General features: G+C 41.4%; 1 protein-coding gene across 1 annotated transcript in view; it reads left to right on the top strand.

Annotated features, from left to right (window-relative positions):
* The first annotated feature begins 429 nt into the window (after window positions 1-429).
* ndrg2 (NDRG family member 2) overlaps window positions 430-16,736 on the top strand; it is a 29,359-nt gene continuing 13,052 nt past the window's right edge. Inside the window, exon 1 of the mRNA XM_034150137.1 lies at window positions 430-831. The gene's annotated coding sequence lies outside the window, so the exon portion shown is untranslated. The remainder of the gene's footprint in view (window positions 832-16,736) is intronic.

The following is a 16,736-nucleotide window of genomic DNA, read 5'->3' as shown; positions in this document are numbered from 1 at the left end:
TAATCAGGGAAATTAATGTAATTTCCTTTTTTATGTTAATGAAATATACCCAGTGGTAACCCAAACTCTTTCAGGGAACATTGGGAACTACAACGCCCCCTTCAGAGACTCAGAGCCCATGTTCAGACCACCAGACATGTCCTCAATGTTTGTCTTTATTTTGGACCTCCTAAAGTCGAAAAACATGCATTCTCCTGCTTCATGACCCATTTCTGACTTCAGTTGTAAACAAACACACCTGGAGTCGAACCCGCTGCCTCGAGCCCAGGCGGGAATGCTCGCGCGTTCGGCTCAGTTTCACAAGCTCAACAAGGGTGGACTGTACCAATGTGACTCCTAGATGGAGGGGGGAGCCAGACAGATAAACACGCAATTATCTCCCGATATTTGACGTGCATTTAGTCGGGTCCAAACCGGAGCTGCCACAAGGTTCACAAATACTGCCCTTCACTTATTTTGAATCAAATAACACATTTATATCGTAGGCCTACGTGTTTTTTGTTTTATTTCAGGACAACTTTTCCCAACACCCCTAAAACACCGCTACATCTTGCCTTTTGATTGACCGCTGCATATATTTTTTTTTCTGTGTGCTGAATTTTCCTCCTGCTGGAAAAGGATAAAAAAAACTGGAAAACTGAGGAACAAGGCACAGTGGAAAATACAGGAGGTTGAAGGAAAAAGTGAAATAACAAGAGACTAGCGGGGAGATTGGAGGAACAGGTTGGGAAGAGAGCAAGAAGACAAGTGGAGAACCAGACTTGACATTCATTTTTAAGAAATCCTTGCTTTTGTGTGGAGATTTTTTTGTTTCCTATCTGCTGATTAAAGGTGAGTTTAACCCGTTGCTGTTTTTTCTAGTAGGATCATAACAAATTGTTTTAGTTCAAGTGAGGGAGTAGCCTGTGCAGTCGTGCAGCAAGGGACAGGCAACAATGTTTGATGTGCAGGGATGCAACGTGGAACCATCTGTTTAATAATGCATTATGCACACCCAAAGTACCCCCCCCCCTAGGTTTTCCCCCTTTATTGAATTCAAAAACACGCTGCTATCAACCAGAAAAACAGCCAACTCTGCAAGACATTAATATTTAAATGTGTTTACAAGCGCCAATTAAAAGAAGGACTATTTAAATGACATTTTGCATGCATGGGATCCTGATAATAGTGCATGTGTGATTGGGAGAGTGCGTGTTATTGAGACGCACATGTGGCACAGCCGTCAGTTCTTTGTTCCTCTCCCCACCTCCCCCCCCTATAATAACGGAGCCAGGCATGACAGCTCAATGGCATGCATGCAGAATTTGGGGCAATATTGACATCCTACTGGCGCATTAACTGGAATCATATATGAACCCCCCCTCTATACATCCCAGTCTTGCATTTTACCCACCAGCATCACCATCATTGCTCTTCTTTTGTGGTGTTTGTGGTATTTCATGGTTAAATACATATTGTTATTGCGAAAAAAAGGTTGCCTTTGTCTCTTTTTCAAGAGAAAGAGGGGGTCAGAATAGGGCTGTCTGTGAGGGGGGGTCGAAAGGGGTGTTGTGGCTCTTGGCATGCCAGAGGAGGGGATATAAAATGTGTCAATGTCAAATGGAGGTGTGTCCCTTGTCTGTGTACGTTCATTGGGTCTGTGGTGCCTTGGTTTCTTATTTTTATATTTTTTAAACTGGGAAAAAAAATCAAAAAATCATGCAAGTCCTCAAATGATCCGTTTCGTAAGACTCCCTTATGGAATATATTAAAGCCTGTTTTTCTTCAGTGTGTCGTGCCAGACCAAGGACACACACACACACACACACACACACACACACACACACACACACACACACACACACACACACACACACACACACACACACACACACACACTCTGTCTACTCTGTACACAGCTCCACAGACTCAGACTACAGTTCTCACTATGCTGCATGCTGCATGCACGCACTCAAGAAAAGCTCACGCGCAGATTGTGTGAGTCATACCTCTTTTTTTGAGACTTGCAGTCTGAAGTGGAGCCCCTGCTGATAACACAAAAACACACAGAAACACACACAGAAACACACACGAACGAACATGAACACTTGTGCAGAAAGGCTCTTCGGAATTACACATTGCTGACAACACACACACACACACACACACACACACACACACACACACACACACACACACACACACAGAAACACAAAAAACACACACACAGACGTGTACAGAATGTCTCTTCTGAAGTACACATTGTTCATTTAGATGTTGAAATGCGCGCACAGGCTCTCTGCAAGCTTGCTCAGAAATTAAAGGCTTTGTTGATGTAGAAACGCACACACACACACACACACACACACACACACACACACACACACACACACACACACACACACACACACACACACACACACACACACACACACACACACACACACACACACACACACACACACACACACACACACACAGTGTACTATTTGTTTTTCTTTGTTACAAATGCTTGTGGGTGTGGTGCTACCAGTGGCCTTGTGTCTATACTTTTTGTTACCTGTTTATTTCCGCAATTCATAAATGTGGTCGCTCAAAAACAGTATTTTATTAGGGTCAGATTACGGTACGCCCATTTCTCATAGTCTTGTCTTTTTTTCAAATCTGTAAAGTGCCTTTGTATGGCTAAAGGGGCGACACGACTGGATGCAAAAATAAGTCTTGATTTCATTGAAGCCTATGAAAAAATGCTTGCAGAGAGGACACTGTTACTTTTGAGTCTGGATGTTAAATTGTCACAGTGTGGATTTGTGGAGTTTTTCAGGGGTCGAGTCATACGCTTCTGTTAAGATCAAAAGTAAACTCTTCAGCTGCCACAGTTGCTAAGTAGCCCAACGCTACATCCCCGAGTGTTTGTGTTCTGGCCAAGATCAACTTGTTGACATCATTAAACTGTGGTACTTTTGGTCTCTTCGAAGGGAGTTTTCAGGCATTTCTGAACACACTGATAAACACAGGAAGTATTTGTAAAGTGCATTTCACAAAAGCAGGTTTGTCATTTTAAAAGCCATAGATAGTGATGACCTTGTTTGTTTACATTGTCTCTGCACCACTGAACGTGTTGCTTTGGTGGCTATCGACCAACCAAAACCCATTAACGACTATTGTAGCGTCATTCGACATCCACTCTGTGCATTGGGATTGTCAGTAAATGTTTGACCTTTTGCACTCTAAGCAGAGTTGACTTAAAGGTAAACCGGGGTCCCTTCGAGTGGAAGAACTGGCAACCGTAAAAGAGTAAATATAGGACGACATATACCAGAACTGCTGTAAATATTAAACATGTCTATTGCATGTTTGCTTTATCTTCCAATGCACAAATTGACTTCCTCCCATGTTGGTGTAGGGGGGGAACTTGCTTGAGCGTATTGAGACGGCCACCTTGCCTGTTTACTCTACTAATATTAGCATTTACTCCCGTGGTGTTTGCCTATCCATCAGTGTTGACTGCAGGGGAAAACGATATGCTTGACCTGCTGTAGGTCGGTCAAGTTTTTGTGCTTTTACAGTTCAAATCATAGTTTTTTTCTGACGTTCAATGTTGGAGAAGGTGTATCTTATACTTACTTAAAGATTCACATAAAACATAAACATATTACGAGTCAATACTCATAAAACCATTCAGGTGTTGGCAATAAAACTGTTTATTATATGAAAATGTTGACAAATGGAGGTCATTTCCTGACTTTGAAATTAGCTACACTGATACATTTACCAATTTTCTCCGTGTTGTACTGTAGCAATGAGCGGCAGTGGCTCAGTCAGTAGGGGCTTGGACTGTCCCCGACCAGACCTAAATATGGAGTGTACTGTGGACTGCTACTTGGAGAGGTCCCAGTTCACCTCCTTCCCTGCCGTGGTGCCCTTGAGCAAGGCACCGGACACCCCCCCACCCCCCCCATTCCCATTGCTCCGCGGGTGCTGTACAATAGCTGCCCACTGCTCCTAGTACTAGACTCCTGGTACTAGGATGGGTTAAGTGCAGAGAACAAATTGCACTGTGTGCTCTGCATGTGTGACCATTAAAGAGGGTTTAATCCCTCCCAATTCTTCTACTTAGATTGCGTGGATCTAAGGTCTGATAGTTGCTATGAGAAGACGCTGATAACACTTTTGAAAGGTAGATAAATGTGTGCAGCAGACTAGGCCAGTAAAGAGCTATATTTGGAGGTTGATTCAGGTCCCAGAATATCAGGGAATCAAATGTTGTTGTCATCCCAACTGCTCAGAAATAGTCTTTGTCCATGTTGAGGTGCTGACTCTGAAATGAACTCCTCTAATTGCGCGCCAGCTGTTCGATTCTTACAGATCTGTCATTGTTAGGATATGCGGCGCCAAGCCACTGATTAGATGTGAAGTATTGTTTTAGTATGTGGACTCTGTTAGGTTATTTAATGGTGTTTTACTGATTGTGCTACAGAGCTGATGTTCAAGTCTGTGGGTGTAATTGCCTGTTCAGAGTAAGAGTTTTGTTTACTGCTCAGTTTCGCTGTTCGTTTACACCAGATACAAGCTGATGGCTGTTTTTAATTAGTTTGCCATTGAAACAAGTGTGAACATTGATTATTTAAAAACAAATGAGAGGGTAGTACTCTTTTAAAGCTGTGATACTATATATTTTTAGATTGAAGATGGATCAAGTGACCATGTTTATTGGAAAAGGTGTTGCTTGCAAAACCACACTTAAACCCCGTTTACACGAGGACGATACGGGTTGTATCCGCATAGTTTCTCTTGCGTACAGCCCTTTCGTTTACACGAGGCCGTAACAAAACGATAGAAACGGACCCCGCAAACGATAACGGGTCTTTGTTGATATATGTTAGTAAACAAAATATCTTAAACTTTTTGGACATTTGGTTGGCCAAAACAAGAGACTTGCAGGTGTTATTGTGGTTGCAGAGAAACTGTGATTGCCATATTCTCAGTTTGACATGTAATAGATCAAAACATTTTTTATTAATAGAAATAATTGGGAGATTTAAACCGAAATTCTATATAACTTGTGTAAATAGAAAAAAAATTCTGTAATAGAAAGCCAAATCATTTTGTTAAAATGCATTGATGAGTTGTATTTATGAAGGAAAAACCCCTCTCTTACTTTATTTACACGCTCTTTTATCCCTTGTGGCCCATCAGAGTGCAGCTACAGTAACTAACATCATCTAATGTGGCACTTCCCCCTGTTGGCACTAACAGAAACATTGATTCTTCTCTGTTGACAGTACATTCATCTCAGTGTGTGAAAACCCCGGCAAACGTGACACAGGAGACCAACCGAAACGCAAAACAAACATTGAAATGTGTGCTCACGGGCAACTGAAAAATTATTCACTTGGATGGAAAACCAAAGGACACAGAGAACAGCTGAAACATTTCCCAACAACACCTGCATTTTGTAGCCTATTGGAAAGAAAAACAAGTGGAATCTGGTGCAGGGTCATTAAAATGTCCACTACCATATGATATAGCATTGTGGACAACCTAAACACCATAAAGAAATTGTTGTTTATGGCTCATTAATTTGGTTTTTACAGTCTAGAAATCCTCTCAATCAAACTGCTTTCAATAAATCGTCCTTTTCTATATTGAAACCTGTGATATTAATGCTTTTTTTAAAGCCTTGCCTGTGTAACTGAAGCTCGATCAGTTATTTTGATATCCGTTTGGCAGCGGTGAACCCTAGTACCTGTATCGTAGCGTCAGATGTATTTTTACTGTCTGTACAGGGAAGAGGAGTACATTATCTGATGACTGAGACAGTGTGTACCAGCACTGCTCACTGCGTAGGTGTCTGAGATCAGTCTAGTCTTAATAAATCCTGACCAAGCGAGTGTGTCTTCTCATCTGAATTCTTCGCATCAAAGTCTCGGCCAGTTGTAGTGTGGAGTGCAAATTAGTCTGGGTGAAAAAACAAACAATTGTTTATATTCTGTGTAGGTGTTCTAGGGCATTGCAGCATCTGGGTCACAGCGTATGGATTTGATACTGTGTAGGTGTATGAGATAACAGCAGTCTTCTTACGCTATAGCATCTGGGGGAGTGTGTGGAAGTGTGTGTTTTAGTGTTTGCTGCTCAGTCTTTTGCCCAATGGCTAGAGGCCAGCCAGGCACCACAATGCCCTGTCTGTTCCCAAGAGTCCAAACAGGCCTTCACAACACCCTATTTATAGACAAACGCTCGGCCCGAACTCCATTCATATTCTCAGGTTGGATGTGTGGAGCACAGTGTGCAGATCGCTCTTTTTTTTCAACTAAAACTGAACCGCGTTGTGCGAATTTAACACTCTGTAAGTGTGACTTTAAAGGAAAGAAATGCGTCGAAATGTGCATGCAGTCTGTCAGAGGCGACGATTCACAGTGTGTGTGTGTGTGTGTGTGTGTCTGTGTGTGTGTGTATGTCTGTTTGCGTGAATTAGAATTCCTCGGCGCACAGTTACATAATCAGGACTGTTAGTCAATAGATCCACAGGCAGTATAGGAGCTGAGCGGGGCAGGAAATAAACAGCAAACACATGTTCACAGGGGTAACGCCCCCCCCCCCCCCCCCCTTGGCTTCGATGCACAATATCCACGCAGATCGTCCACAGTTGTGTGACAGATCTCCTAGCAACAGGGGCTGCCGCCATGATGTTGGTCCCCTGGGAAGAAAAAATAGCTTTAGGCTACCGAAGGGTAAATATGAAACAACAGGAGAACAAGCTATCTGAATCCAAGATTGTAATTCCCAAATAAATCTTAATTTGTCGCCCAAATGCAATAAAAACGACATCTGTTTATGTACAAGTCATGTAGGAGTTGAGTCTGTTTTGATATATTTGCGTCAATCATCCTCATGGATTAGGTGATTCAAACTGTAAGTGTTTCGATGAGCAATACGTTACATTTTTATAGCACTAGGACAAATGGAAAAGCTTGTGTGATCTTGAAATGACATTACACATCAGATCTAGAGATTCAAAAGAAGATTTTGGCTTGGCTGGATTCATTTATAATGAAGAAAAGCAGTTTTAAAAAGTAAAAACTTTCAGCACCATTGTCCCCAGACACCAGTTTAAAACTAAATCAATAATTAAAACGGAGCATTTGAGTCCTAATCAGGAAGATTGAAGCCCAGAATATCGACGTACATTTAAGTGGATTAATGATGTTTCCTTTTATTGGTTGCACTACTAACCAACATATACACACACACACACACACACACACACACACACACACACACACACACACACACACACACACACACACACACACACACACACACACACACACTCACAGTAAGTAAAGCAATTAGCCTTTTAATAACTCAACAGTAATCAGAGCAATCGGCTGCCTGCTGTAATAATAGCTCATAATCACTACCTCCATATGGCTTCAGTTTTATCGGCTCTAAACTCAGTCACAATCTGCATCAGTGAGGAGGAGGAAGTTAGTGTCCTTTTCACCTTTGAGTCCAGACATCTAATCTATTATATTATATTTAATTTTTCTGCATAATCGCCCACCAACACTAATCCCGCTCATTAGCTGTTCATATTTTAGCCTATAACAGCAACAGTTAGACATCATTTAGGGATATTTTAGCTTCTGCAATAATAGAGTAACTCTTCCAATATTATTTAATGAAGCAAGATAATATTTTCCTCTCAGCTCTTATCAATCTGATGCCATAGGAAGTGTAATCAAAAGCATGTATTACATTTAATAACGCAGCAACAGGTGGCCAAAAGTATGTGGACACCCACGTCTTTTTACTTTGTACTTTATTTGGACATGCCTCTGGCTTTTAGCGCAGCATATAATGATATTGAAATGCTGATAATGTTTTTCAGAAACCTTAGTTGGGTAAATATGGTCAAAGAAATGCAGGTAATGTTTGCTCAATGTTGCTTTAACCTCTACATATACATGTAGGAAACCATTGGAGATGCTGTTGACGTGCTATTAAAGCTGAGTGTTTTGGGGGTTGAAAAGCTGTTCTATGTTTGGCTGCAATCAGCCAACCATTATGGATCCATTTATCTTCATCAGCCCTTAGCCAATGGCTCCAAGGTTTAAATTGACCCTAGCTTAAAGGACAATCAGTATATGTGTGCGCAATCGAGCTGTGTTTTGTCATATGACCTGAATCGAAACAATTGATTCAACATCCAAGCCTCTTTCAGGTAGCTGAATAAACCTTCACTGATCGGACCTGAACAAAACAAACTGCTGTCTTTTGTACACTCACATAAGGTAAGGTAATTGGATTGGATTTGTTTCATGCGTCAGTCTGATACACTGTGGACAAACTAAAAGCCTATCAGCCGGCTGTCATGAGACGTTAAAGGGTGAATGTCGCTAAAGGAGAGATCATTTGAATGTCATAGATAAACAGAGAGAGCAGGGCGGAAAGACTATTGTGGGGGAAACTTCTGTATAGCAATGCAGGAGGAGTCACCGACTCAGGAAGGAGACACGGGGAGAGCTGGAGCTTTGATGTCAAACACTGATGGTTAATTTAGGAGCTTCAGCCGGAGGATTCACAAAACAAGTCAAACAGCCAGAGGTTCTGACTGCAAGGTTGAGTTGCCACGTCAATTCTGAAGCGCCTCTCTCTCGATAGACCTTTTAACTAGTTCAGAGAGAGTAATCAACATTCTTGGGCAGATAGACTAAACAGCTGGGGACACTGAATTACTTGCGTCTAACGCTTATGGCCTCGAAGATTTCACACCTTGGAGTCCACAAACCCCAAGAAGGAAGCGTTCCAGTGTACCCACAACAATAAACCATTTGTGACCGAGAGTTTCCCGGTCATAAACTGGTAACAACAACATATGGCTGAAGCAGCCCCTTCCTTAAGGGAGATAACAGACGTCAGGGTTGGTCATAAACGTCAAAGGGCAACAGGTGGATATCTATGAGAATTATTCACGAACAACTATGTGTTGTTCTGTTTGTGCTTTGGACTTACTGCTGGTTCATGTTTGTACCGGATAAAGTTACCAAAATGTAATTATCGCTATGAATACTGTTAGTCTTAAGTTTGATTGATGTATAACTTTTAAATGTACAGAACTATAATTGTGGGGCAGTTATTGTGCACATTCTTTTGAGCGAGAATAAGCTAATTTCTGCAAATACTGCTGGATAAAGTGTCTAAACTTCAGGCCTCTAGATGTTTGCTTTCCATGTCGCATATTGGCATTTGAGGGCAGGTTTTTCTACATGAGATAAGCTTGCTCCCACGTGTTTAGCTACTGTCAGCTTTTAGCCTACAAACATTCACGTAAAACCCTATTTTTGACCAATTAGCGTTGGTAAGGTAGCATCAGCAAGGGCCGTCTGCCTTCTTTTACAACTTTCAACATTTGGAAGGAGCTATTGTACGGTTAAGTTTTCCCGTAAATTGAAGAAAGCTACTTTGGCTGATTAGCTATCACGCCTCAAGTCAAAGCCTAGCTTGGTAACATTAGCACTCATGTCACTTGATTGTCACTTTATTTGTCTTTTGTACTAATGAATGACTTAGATGATGAATTAATAATGAAAACTAATGTAAAAAGGACGGATCTAATACTGCTCCAGTCATAATGATATTTCTGAGGACGCAGTGAATCACCTGCTCTTTCAGAGAATAACCGTTTGTCAAAGATAAAATCTCACTTTTTCGAGACAGACCGAGAGACTGGATGTCTGAGTAGAGGTGATATCATGATGGAGGGTATAATAGGCGGTCTGACAATGAAAAGAGCTGAGCTGAGCCTCTGAGGGATGGGGACAGAGGGTTTCAGGAGACAAGAGGCCAAAGTGATCTGCTGAGAGACAGACAAAGAGAAAACAGGCTTTACTGAGATGCTCTTTCATTTTTGTGGCTTTTTTGGAGAGCCAAGGTGATCCACGTGTGCCCATCCATCGCCGTGGGAAGCAGGAGAGGAGATTAAAAGATGGGGGGGGGGGGTGAGTAAATGCCTGGCTCAGAGAGAAGACGAGGGGAGCTTTGGCTCCACTCTGGGTCTCCATGGATGCTGACGTTGTGTCTCCTTTCTTTTCAGGCATTTGTTGCTCATTTCTCTCTCTCTCGGACTGTCCAGCATACCTAGCAACAGTCCCCCAAAAGGCCTAATGTTCAAACCGACTGCAGGAGTGTGGATGTACTCAGAAATGCACAGTAGCACTTGTTGATTTAAGCTTTTACAAGCCACTATTCCCTGAGAGACAAAGTGAGGTTTGTGTCGTGTTGGCATATCAAACCACACATTCAATCTGCTTCCAAAACACTTAAGCAAGTAGAAAAGCCTGTGGCACACAGCATCGCTCTGAAACATGATCACTTTAACCATTAAAATGAGTCTTAATTGATCATGTGGAAATTAGGTTATTGCGGCATTGATTGAATGAGAAACGGAAATGCAACAATTAAAGCAACGGTAGATAAATGAATGGGAAATGTAAACCAATAGTTCTGCAGACACAGAGTGTTGTGCAGATGATACATGGTGCTAGCAATTACATTTGCCCTCGGGATTCATAAAGGATGACTTCTTCTTCTGCTTCTAGCAGTTAAATACAGATATTGAAATTGAGCGGGTGCAGCAGTGAAAATGCAGTAAAGAGGGCCTCGCTGTAACACCTGTTCCTTTGTATGTGTAGACCCTCAACAAAGGATAAACTCATCCACCGCAGATTGCATGCCGACCTCATGCCGCATGATAAATGACACGGCGGTACCCAGGTGTGACAGCAGTGAAGCTCTGCAGACTAACAAGATTTACTCCTGTACAGAAAACTGATTCAGTCCTGAGAGTGTTCATGGCAACACCTGGGCCTCTCCAGTGTGTGTGTGTGTGTGTGTTAGTGTGTGTTGCAGGGTGATTCATTTACAATTGCATGCTTGCTTGTTTCACTACACTCTAGTGAACCATTACATCTCCAGTGACTTTAGTCTGGATCAGACTTTTTTGTGTTTTCTCCTCAAGATTCTTTACTCTTTTTTTTTTAACTTTATTAAACATTTCAGAGTATAGACTGGTGCACTGATGATATGTTTTTGGAAGCCAACAGAAAAGTTAGCATTGCAACGGCTTTCTTGACGAAGAGCAATGCAATTTTAAATTGGATTTCAGAATATTGTCGAAAATAAGTTCTCTGGCAAACACACGTTTTAGGACACTCTCACGTTTGGTTTAGCAGGATAATCTCAACATAATAATAACACCACTTTATGAGTTTCGAAGCGTAAAGCAATCTCCAGAAGTAAATAGCTAATGTTTGGCTATAAACGAGCTACATGACGGACACATAACTTCACGTCACCACCAAGCTAAAGGCGGCAAATGTTTGGTGAGATGAAATGTAGTCTCATTTGGACACTTTAGAAACTTAGGACATTCACAAGTGGGGTGTTTGCTGATGTATTTGTATGATGTAGAACAAAATGTGAAAGTCACTTATTTTTTGTGTTAACCTCTGACCTTATTTCAGGCAACAAATACATTCAAATAACCTTTGACTTTGGGCCCAAAGAGAACTAAAAGTGCTAAATCATCCAGGTTTAAGGACTCATTCCTGAACCACTCTATACACATCAATCATATAAGGGAGATTTGGTGGGATACATTTAGACAGAAGGATTTTGCCAAAACAAAAACACTATATGACCCTGCATGTCATTAAAACAACACTCCTGAGAGCTGATGAAAGATATTATCGCCATCCTGGGTCAGATAGTAAACCCAGGAGAGGACATCTACACTGTAGCCCGCTGAACCCCAAATAACTTCTGAAATAAATGATGTCAGGGCCACCACCCTCTCATGGTTTGCTTCTCGACACCACACACTGAAACACGTACCGTACATACTGTGACATACGAATGCCATGGCTTTAACCTTTCAGCCTGCACTCTGAATATAGGTGACCTTATTGCTCAGTGCCCTACTTTAGCTCACTGTTGATGTGTCTGGTTGTGTCTCTCTGTGTCTGCGCTTCACACACTGGTGGCAGCAGAGGGAAAATAAAAGAGTACTGTGCTGCCCTTTTTCCCTTTTCACTCGCTGTTGGGCCGAGACAAAAAGAAAGTGGAAGGGACAGAAAGAGGATGGCTAGGAATGGGACAAAGACCAGCAGTGAGACAGAGAATGACTGGCAGAAATGGAGAAAGGGAATGAAAAGTCAGCGGCGTGACAAATGACGGATGGACGGAGACGGGGATGAGCTTTCGTGCAATTTTCCAATCCGAAGTCTTGATAAAAGAATGCAATTAATGCCTCTGTCTGATGGCAGGAATACAAGCTCTGACATCCGCTGGCACATATTGAAGATGCTTGTTACTCTTAGAGTGCAGTACCGTTTCACGTATAAAGAAACACATTTATGATGACCATATCAGCTTTGAGGAGTTTGGCCTTCTGGAGTTTCTTTTAGCAATACATGGAGCTGTTCTGGGTTGCATTTGGCATTTACGCGAGGGTGTCGACTGCAGCTATAGTATGAACTGGAGGTTGTATCTCGTATCACCTGACTTGCGCACACAGGTCTGCAGTACAGAATGATCTCTGTAGCAGTGCACGGCTACGGTAAAACCTGGGAAAAACCAAAAACATGTATTAGTCACCCCCTACAATGCTGTGAGGAAGCTAAACTTTTGAAAGTACCCAAATAAGGTTGTTTTTAGGAGAGTTTACAGGAGGAGAAAAGAAGAGCTTTGGTCAGGGTTGGACTCAGAGAAGGAGGCTGTGGATATTTCCTGGAAGGTACTAGTGCAAATCCACTAAACGTGTCTCTTTTTGCTGGGTCCAACATTGGACTTTCACCCAATAGTAAGCTGTTTGTGTGCCTTGCAAAACCAAAAGTCATTACTCTTTTAACTAACTTAATTGAGCTAACAAACATACTTATTTAAAGCCAAATTATCTGGCCACAAAGTGTCACAACAGAGTCGTTTTTTGCTTTGTTTTCTTTCAATTTATAATGTAACTCTTCTAAGTCACGACAAATGTGTTTCCTCTGAAATGTTATTGACCATTCGAATGGGAAACACATTTTGTAGGAAACATGGTTGCTTTTTTACATGCAATCGTGCATAGTTGACAGGTTTTACTAGAAGTTGTCCTCATTAGCAGTCTGTAACTGATCTATTAAGCATAAATACATGTTTTATTAACCATCACAATGCCATAAGCATCAGCTTATAAACTCCTGCCGTAGGGTACAGTGAAAGAAATGACCTTAAACACATAGAAACAACCTAAATATTCTTTGTATATCTGTACCAAAACATCAGCTCGAGTCAAAGGACAAAGTGATGTAGTCAACGTGACAGAAAATTGGGGGGAGGATGGGGATAAAGGGGGGTTAGGGTGGAGGAATGACAGGAAGGATTTGACGAAAACAGATGTGACATGTTGGAATGACCCCGCCTGCGAACAGCGAGCGAAATGCCTTTTCTCTGCGTGATAATGAATGCACATCAAAAATAAGCTTTGATTAATTTAGCTGGAGCAATTATCCGACACAGCCTGATATCCGACACGTGGAACCTGTTCTGTGCAAACCGATGAGTACAACAACTGTTCTTTGACAGCTGATATGTGGAAGTAGACGCATATAAGTCGGTTTTTCCGTTCTCAGCCAGCAACACATTCTTTGGCCTTTTTTTTCGTCTTCATCCCTTCTCGCTCTCCATATAAATCTGCCTCATTCTCTCTATCTCTGTCTGTCTTTGCAGGCGACAGACGGCGCCTCCTGTTCAGTTTAGCAGTTATTACACGCTCTAAAACACACTGACTCACAGAGAGGCGGAGGCAGAGATAAAGAAAGATGGGTGATGATGGACGAGAATTAAAGGCTGAATAAAAATGTAGCAGGAAACAGTAAGTGGAGGGTAGAGAAAGTAGATTAAGGGTAATGGGTGTGTTGCGTGAGACCTCTTTTCATGCTGCTGAATGTGCTGTCGGCCTTTTTACAGCATTGTCTGTCTGCAGATAATATAGCAGCTCATATCAGTTGCACTTAACCAATAATTAGTGATCTTTATGTCCAAAAAACTAAATAAATTATCGTAAACTGTTCCCACAATGCTTTGGTAAAGACCATTGAGTTGATTTCACTCAATAAGAGCTTGCGCAAAATGTTTTATTTACCTTATTAATGCAATAATTTGTTTAATTAATTCGTAAAAAGGCTTTTATACATTGTATGTTACTGACCTAAAGCTAAATAGCAGACAGACAAGGTTTGCGACAAGCTAGCAGCGAACATATTGGAGCATTAAGCAGTAGTTGAAAAGGGAAGTGAATAATAATACATTAACCTTTTGATGGTGGAGACCAACGACAGAGCTAGAAGAGCAATAATTGGACTTCTATTCGTCAAGTGATTAGACACAAGATGCCACATTAATGTCAACTTGTTTCCTTACACATTTCTATTATAAAAACATAACATTTATTCAGCGAAATCACTGAATATAAACTGGTTCCACGTAAGAACAAGAACAAGTTGAATGTCTTTGTGTTTTGGACCCATTTGTTTAAATCTGGGAAGTTGTGACTGACATTATGATTGTTTTTTGCCATGATTTGGACTAAAATATGCATTTGTTAACTGTCTTTGGACTTTGTAATGCAAACGCTTGGTTTCCATTGTTTATTTTCCCTTCAGAGCGGAGGGTCCCTCGTAAAATAATGTCATCCTGTTGATACAAACGATGCAGAGATCCTGTTGCAGCATACCTTTCCCTTCCCAAACATCCAAACAGTGTCACACCAGAGACCTATTAATATACACAGAGGAGCATATAAACAAATAAACTCTGCAGTCATTTCAGGACATGCCAGAACTATACAAAATAGTGGGGATGGTCTGTGAAACAGAGAGACACTGAATAGCCATTTAATATGCTTCCTCTGGCGACCAATTACAGAGCCAATCAGCGGAGAACATATTTCAGTTTCAGCTATTTGAATATAGATTGCTTTTGGCTTTTTCACACGTCACCTACAAACCCTCTCAATCAAAGCAAGTCATATTAAGCGATCATCTTGGAAGTGTGATGGGATTTAATTCCCTTTTTTATTATATTTTCCAGGCAATCACTTGTTGAATCTTCGAATCAGCTTCAAGAGTTCATAAGAAGCAAGCAAAGCTGGACACAGACTTCCCCTGAGGCTCACTTAACATTCATCTGATAAATATGAACGTGTGATATTTAAAGAACCAATCGCGGACAGCTGAATGCCGAGGGGGTGAAATGGGCAGGTGGCGGGAGATAAAATACTGAAAGCAGGCCGTGGTGGTACAGTGAGATGGCAGATTGGCCATTACATGTTTATATGAACCCCCGAGAAGTGGATATACTGTAAAAAATAGGCAGTATATAGAATATATGATCAAGTAATGACTTTTGTACACCTTGAGCTTTATCCAGGCTCCTTTCAATGGATGAATTGCTTAAAGTGGACCTATCATGCTATATTTGAATAATATAGTGTAGGACCATACCTATATAAGGCATATTTATACTTTTTTTTTTTCAAAATACCAAACAGATCATGCATTTTAGCCATGCCTCATTTTGCTCAATTTGACAATTTCTAGCTCTGTTTTAGCAAGGGCTGATTCTGTGAGAACGGCACTATCTACTGGCCTGGCATATGTACTACAGCGTCTCCAGCGCTTTCGAACGGCAATGGCCGTGGCTGTCTCCTCCTGGTTGGTGGAGTTGGCCCAATAGCCGTAGCGCCACCGTCCTGACGTCAGGACAGTGTTCAAATCTGGATCAGTTTTTATCAGATCCGTTGCAGCCCCTTTTTTAGAGATTTGGGTATGGAGGGAAATAGAGAGGGTTGTGTTTTCTGACACTTGGTGAGTTCCCTGGAACACCGGGGACACATATTCATGTATAAAAGACGTACAAAAGTGCATTTTGCATGATAGGTCCCCTTTAACTCATAATAACTAGCTTCAGCACTTTGATGATATTTGGTCGATGTTGGCCTAAATATACGTTCTGGTGTAATTTATCTGCCGTAAAACCATTACTTTTGTGTCCATTAAGCTTAAACTATTACTGTTAGTTTGGCGGAAAAGTCAATTTGACTAAAACTAATCTAAAAGCTTGCTTATTTGAAAAGCTTATTTGCAAAGATTAGAGAATGCAGATGTTCTTTTTCATTAATCCCTCATCCAGAAACCAACAACAACTTGTAAAAGTCCTAATTTCTCTACAGTAGTGACAGCAGCTTTTGAAATATTGCTATAAAGACACTGACAGATATTTGTCTTTGTGGGGGTTGCATTGTTGACTCGTCATTTCCCTCCGAGAGACACACAGACCCCCCGGGGAAGCAGTGCATTTTCGAATGAGTGCACACACGCACGTAAACACACACCAACACGCCGGACGTACGGTGACAAATCTGCAGATGGTATACAGTCATCGGTTTATGAGAGCATGGATTGAACTCACACTACGAGTGATGTCAGGAGGGCCCAGATTGGTCATGAAGTCGTCAAACAGGCACAACGACAACCTGTGCTCATCCACTACTTACCCAATAATCTAAGCTTGTACTTAACTTTTGAATCCATCCATTTATGTTTAGTGTATCAAGAATATGTGAAGTACTAATAATTGTCTAAGACTGCTATGGAAAACTACAAATACTGCTATGACCAAGGATGTACAACGTGTATTATATTTTGTAGCCG

Source organism: Trematomus bernacchii, unplaced genomic scaffold, assembly GCF_902827165.1.
Source record: "Trematomus bernacchii unplaced genomic scaffold, fTreBer1.1, whole genome shotgun sequence".
NCBI lineage: Eukaryota > Metazoa > Chordata > Actinopteri > Perciformes > Nototheniidae > Trematomus > Trematomus bernacchii.
Note: the sequence above shows the minus strand (reverse complement) of the source record. Positions and strands in the feature narration are given on the sequence as shown.